Genomic DNA, 6,959 nt, shown 5'->3' on the forward strand with positions numbered 1-6,959 from the left:
AGTATGAGATACACTGGGAGCCAGCAGAGAGATGCAAACTTCCAAAATAACTTACACTGCCAACTATTCTGTTTAATAAATAATTAGTGACTGAGTAATCTAGTTTAATTTTCCAAACTAAAAACAACGTGAAGACTTATTACACAACAGAAAGAGGGGAAGTATAATGTTTACATTCTTTTCACATAGCAATATCATTTCATGTACCGTGTGCATGCAGAATTAGATTAATAAAAACAGCAGACCATATAAAAAGAATTTGAACAAAACTGTTCAGTCTTTCAGGATGTTGGATATCTGCATTATTTTCTCCATAAGTATTTTGATTAATTCAGGATCCCCACAAAGGAGAGTCTTACTATGAATCACCTCGAGTTTGCCTGGCTTTCGCAAGGCCACAGGAATGTTCCCACTCTGAAATGTACATTTAATTGGAAGGAATTAATCAACTGTTTAGAGCAGATGAAAAACACAATAGACTCCATCTGCTTGGGAGCTCAGTACTTTTTAGGATACTTGGCTCAATAGTAAATTGTCTTGTAATTTTTCGATGATTTCTCTACCTTACTAAGAACTTGAAATATCTTCAGCATAAAGACAACCAGATTCTCATCTCTCTTTTCTGTTCTTTTTTCCCTTCTCTTCTCAATCCATGTTCAACAATGTGAACTTTGTAGCATATATAGATGTCGCTAACTATTGTCTAAGAAATATTTATCCAGGAATCCTAAAATGGGTACAATTTTTCCCATTAAATTATTCAAGCTGCAAGCTTTCCACAAAGGAAGGTTTTTACCTCTACACAGACGTGTAGTGGTACCTGGCAAACCCCATTATTTCCAGAACATGAATGGGTTAAATTTTAACGTGTTATGATGGAGGCCAGTACTGCAGAGCAATCTAGTCATCCCACAATGAAAAGGAACACCACATTGCAACACAAAGGTCTCTGAACAGCCTGTACTATTGTCAGTTGGTATCACGTCAATGGTAATTAAAGAGAGTTGACACAACTTTTGTAAGAAGGTATGGAGAAAGATGTCTCAACTTGGGAAAACTTGTATAGTTTTCTTGAGTAACATTCGGTTTTAGGAAGTATCTGATTTATACAATGCTTACCAGTTCTACCTGGGAAAGAGACAAATATTACTTGTGTACTCAGATCTGAAAGGAAAGGAAAGTTAATCTGCTTGAATACCACAGAAGTAGCATGCAATAAATGGATAGTGTGAGAAAGAAAAACAAAGTATTTGTATAAAGTAATTCAGCTTCCAAGGTAGAAAGATTCCTGGTGCCTGTGGTGAATAGAAATTCACTAAGATTACACACATTATTACAATACAACTCTCTTTTCAGAAGAGATGCTAGATGGGACATAACTAGTCAGGTGCCTTATTGATTTAACAAAATCTGCAACACAAACACATAAAAAAAGAGAGTAATCACTGATCACAAAAATAATGTTTTACATTTATTTAAAAAAAATAATATTTATATGCTCTTAATTCCATGTCTCTTTTAGATAACTCCATTGTGCTATCTTACATGGTAGCTACCCATACTGTGTTGTCTGAAAGTTTTCCATATGAGCAGATGATTCACTTGAAGCCAAGGATTATCCAACTTTTGAGTAGGTAAGAAGGACAGATCAATAAACTCTTTGCATGCAGCACAGTACTCCCGAGTTCATTAGGGAGAGTGGATAAGAAAAGTTTGGAGCAAGACAACTTATTGTCATGGTTTAACCCCAGTAGGCAGCCAAGCCCCGCCAGCCACTCGCTCACTCTCCACCCCAGCGGGATGGGGAAGAGAACTGGAAGGGTAAAAGCGTGAAAACTCCTGGGTTGAGATAAAGACAGTTTAGTAGGTAAAACAAAAGGTGCACGTACAAGCAAAGCAAAATAAGGAATTCATTCACTACTACCCATTGGCAGGCAGCTGTTTAGCCATTTCCAGGAAAGCAGGGCTCCATCAGTTACTTGGGAAGACAAACACCATCACTCCAAATGTCCCCCCTTCCCCATTCTTCCCCCAGCTTTTATTGCTGAGCGCAAATATCATATGGTGTGGGATATCCTTTTGGTCAGTTGGGGTCAGCTGTCCCAGCCATGTCCCCTCCCAACTTCTTGTGCACCCCCAGCCTGCTCACTGGCGGCACAGTGAGAGAAATAGAAAAGGCCTTAACACTGTATAAGCACTGCTCAGCAATAATTAAAACACCCCTGTATTATCAACACTGTTGTGGTCACAAATACAAAACATAGCACCATACAAGCTACTATGAAGAAAATTAACTCTATCCCAGCCAAAACCAGTACACTCACACACAAAAAAAAAAAGTAATCAGAACAAACAAAATACTTTAAATACTTTAACAAGATATAGGTCAAATAAGCAATCAGAGTCAGCTCAGACCAATTTATAAACCAGGTTGTTATAAGCCATGAAAAGAGAAAAAAATCAAAAAGGAGAGGTGGAGGCAGTCCCTCTGAAATCACTATCTATTCAACATTTTCCACTTAAGGAAAGCAAAACATTATCAAATGCTAAAGGCAGGTGTGTACTTTACAGTCTTTTTTGGAAATGAATTTTTCCTGTGATAGCAGACATATACAGACACAAACCAAACAGCTCTCTCAAGGTTTTAAACCAAGCATTTTTTGGAGAGGAGGAATTTAGTGAACATTTAACAGTGCACATGTTGAATTTGAGATATCTGAGCATTGAAAGAGATGACAAATTGCAAAAGTACTTCTGAGTTCACAGATGCAAAGGTGTTTTCCCCATGGTACAGGAGAATTCTGTTCAAAAAGACAAATAGGAGAACTGAGAAAAATGTTGGACGGCTGTTTGTGTGAATGGTGACCTCAAGGTACCAGGTCAGTGAGAAACCAATAATGCAGAAGATGAATTTTAACAAAAATTGCAGCGCTGCTTCTTCTTGATAAAAAAGAACGAAAAACACACCTTAAGAGCATGTATTGAAGACATTAATTTCACCATGACCCAGATGAGAGGAGTGTATGGCTGTTAAGAAAAGTGCCTGACATAGCTTTTTTTCTGGAAATGTTTGTGAAGTAGGTCTTGGCCCACTTAAATACCTGATACTGGAAAAAATGAATAAATAATTAAAAAAAAAAATCAAGGACACAAACAAACATGGCCAGTAAAAGTATCCTTGGGGCTTTCTTTCCTGTCTCTGCTAAAAGAAACATAAGTTATCAGTTTACCCGATGAAACTATTTTGGCTGGACAAAGGAAGAGCAGTGGCCACCATGGTCTGAGGCACTGCACAGACTACAAAAGCAGCAGTTGTATGTGTATTAAATATACCAGGAAAAGATGACAATTTGTGACACACCAGGCTAGCTTCCACTTTGAGCAATGTGTAGGGAGGATCAAAATCCCTGAGGGCAGAAAGCTCTGTATCACATTAGATACCAATTGGAGTGTATCATGATACTTTCGAGTCTGACTCTGACCTCTCTCTTTCCTTTGACCAGATAAAACCAACCCAAACATCTGCAGCGACTAGAAAGCATAAAAGCTCTCTTACAAGTGCACACACCAGCAAGGACGTCCAAGACATTGTCTGACAGCTGAGCAAAATAAGTGTCACACTCTTGTTCATCTAAAGCAAGCAAGTTCTCCATGAGCTGGAAGCACATGGGATAACAGCCAGGTACAGTTCAGCATTGAATTGTGAAGATGGCTTCAAGGCAGTAGGGGTTCAGAGTGACTGTCATAGCAGGCAGAGTAGCATGAGGTCCCAGTTAAAATGATTTAGCAGATATGCAAAAACTACTGTAAGTTGGAGGAGCAAACGCATCTACTCTGTGGAGAGGAAATTCATTCTCCTGTCCAGTGAATCTACTTCAGAGTGGCTTTCCCATTATCTGAGTCATTTGCCACTTTAAATACTATAAAGTAAACGTATTTGTTGTTGACAAAATTCACTTAACATGCAGTAATTCAAGGAAATGCTCAGCAAATTTCAAGCGTAAAACAGCACTAAGGACTAGGAATAGAGTCCGTAGTAAAACCAGTAAAGTTTGTTGCACTAGAGAGTGACGATATCCACAGCAGCGACAACTCAATGTGCATCTACTAAGTCACTGCTTACAAAGCTGCTGTTGGTATGATATTCTCTCAGTTCCTCGTGTTGCTTCCCCAATACCTAGAGCAAGTGCTGGTATGCTGCAAACAAAACTGAAAACGTCTATTAATGTTTATTAGCAGCTTCTCTTTATTTCAAAGGATGAATCATCTCTTGGCTCCCCGAAACTCTGAGTTAATCTTAGCCACTCCTGCACTGACTCATACTCACTATTATTATTATTATTATGGGGACTCCAGTGAGATACTCCAGTCCATGTTACTAGTGCCACAACACATATCTGATTCATCCCAAATAGCATATTGCCAGCGAGCACAGCATGATCCCAGGATGTACGGGACAATGGGAATATAAAATCAGAAATTTGAAATATTTTTGTTAAAGGATTAACAACTGGAGAAGGCATTTGATAGCTCTCAACAATACATTGCTGCTCGCATTATTTAGATCAAATTAGAAAAAGAGCCCTACAAAGTCCTAAGGAAATAGAGAAGGAAATCATTCACTTGCAGGCAGGGCATCATCGACTGGGAGCTTCCTTATTCATGCCCAAGAAAAAAAGGGGAAACGCACTCTGACCCCTAGAGACCATTTTCATCATTCAGTTTTCTCCAGAATCTTGAAGAACCTATTGTAAATGCGTGCATACCTGGTAATCTCTCCACTAAAGGATGTTGCTGTGAGCCTACCACTATCACATATGACAGGAGCTTATAATAAGATCCAGAGCAAGTCAGGATTGTCAGAGCTCCACGCATGAGTCTTTACAACTCTGTAACTACCTTATTAGAAACATGTAAAATAAAAGGTGCTATTCCTTAAACCTACTAGTTAAATACCCATTTGCTAAGGATTTCAGAGATAGGAGAAGTAACAATGCAGTAGCATGATCCCTTAATGGACTACTTAGCTTCAGGTTACAAATATCCTGCTGTGAATCCCATCACTACCAAGTTTGTATCCAGGTCACAGGTAATACAGCCACAACTCCTACCCACCTCCATAGCAAACCGATTATGTGGTCTACTGCCTCTACTCTAAAGCAGCCTCCTAATCCTGCAGAGGTTTTTGGTTTAGTTTGGGGTTTTTTGTTTGTTTGTTTGTTTTTTCTTCAAGTGACATTTCCCTTTCCTGTTCCTCCCATAGCTTTTACCACTAGGAAACTGAATAGGAGAATAATCCACAGGTCCATCAATACACAAGCTGGGGAGGTCATCTGAATTAAAACATACTCCTGAGCTTGCTTAGACTGGAATGCACAGACCCCTTGGAAGTACTATTCTAATTGAAACGATTTGAATGTAAAAAATAACAAAATAAACCAAAACAACCTCATTCTATTTTTACTGGACATGGTGTTGGGAAGGATAAGACAGAGAGAAGAAATAACTTCTTAATGACAAAAAGATACTTTTCCCTACTTCTCATACTTCCCTTTAGTAAATGAAATGTCAAAAATTTGCTACTGAATTTAACACAAAGTGTGATTACCAGACAGGACAGTTCACCTGCATTATTGCACTCAGTATTCACAAACAAAGTTATCACAGAGGACAAACCTAATTACTAGTAATCAGCCCTCTTCCCTGTCACAGTCAAAATCAGACTTAATTTTATTTCATTCTAAGAAATAACCTTCACTGAGTCTGATATCCTGTTCTGTGCAAAGACCATATGCATATCCTCTCATGCTCTGGATCACTCAATAATCATTTATATTCAATGTTCTTTATAGCCTGCCAAAGGCTAATCCAGACAGGAGGAGAACTGTTTATGCAGACCTTTTGCATAGAAAATTTCACCTTAGAAAGCATGTCAAAAAGAAACTACAATATAAGAAGGTTTAAGTTACTTTGCGAGTTAGTAATCTACACAATAATTAACCAAGGTAAAATCCTGTTCAAAGCAGAGAATATTTTCATACTCTAAAGAAGTGCTACTCATGAAGTCTCAGGGCTTTGGCTTTTTTTCTTATTTTTAAACCCTTTTTGGTTCCTATAACTTATCCATAAATGCATCTGCCTTTCTGACATGCCTCTTATCCTTACCTTCCCCCACCCCATACACCATAGCTGCTTTTTTCAGAAAAGGCTTTCTAAGTCTTCCTTCTCTTCATTTTTCTCCAGTGCCTACTTTTATTAACTATTCTGATGGCTCTTCCTTCTATTTACCAGTTTTTAAGTTGTTTCCTTTTGCCCTTTTAAGTTCACGTCTTCTGGGTTTTTTAATCCAAAATTCTTTTTACAAGGTCTTGGGACTGGGAAGGTTATTGCTTCTCTCCTTACAGCACACAGCTTCCCCCTTCAAATTTTTGTCTCCTATTTTCTGATGAAGCTTTTTCCATCTGAACATGAGAACATTTGCAATGCAACATATGAACATGAAATGAGAACATATACAATACTGTAGAATAAAAATGAAAAGGGCCAAGTGAAAAAAAACAGCAAATGTAATGTAAACTCAGCCAAGTCTTGCAATAATGTAGCACATAAATGTGAATACAGATCATAAGAAAAATTAAATAAGAAAACTCATAACTGATGTAAAAAAAGTGCAAGAATCCAGACCACACAGAAGTTGAATAAGGCAAATCAGGACTTACTCAATCCATCTACCTTATCCATCTTCAAATTCGAAATTAAAGAAACAAATTATTTCTTGTGTTTTGTTTTTCTTTTCCATGTAACTGCACAAAGCCAAGATAAATCTGTTCAGTAAAACTGAGTAAGAATTGTGGTGACCTTGACGATGGATCTGTAACAATTGTGTTATATAGATAACTATGGTTTTACTAACCAAATGAAGACATTCATTTATGTACAGCAGTTCTGTTGTAAGTGAT

The sequence above is a fragment of the Calonectris borealis genome, chromosome 4 (assembly GCF_964195595.1).
Source record: "Calonectris borealis chromosome 4, bCalBor7.hap1.2, whole genome shotgun sequence".
Taxonomy (NCBI): Eukaryota; Metazoa; Chordata; class Aves; order Procellariiformes; family Procellariidae; genus Calonectris; species Calonectris borealis.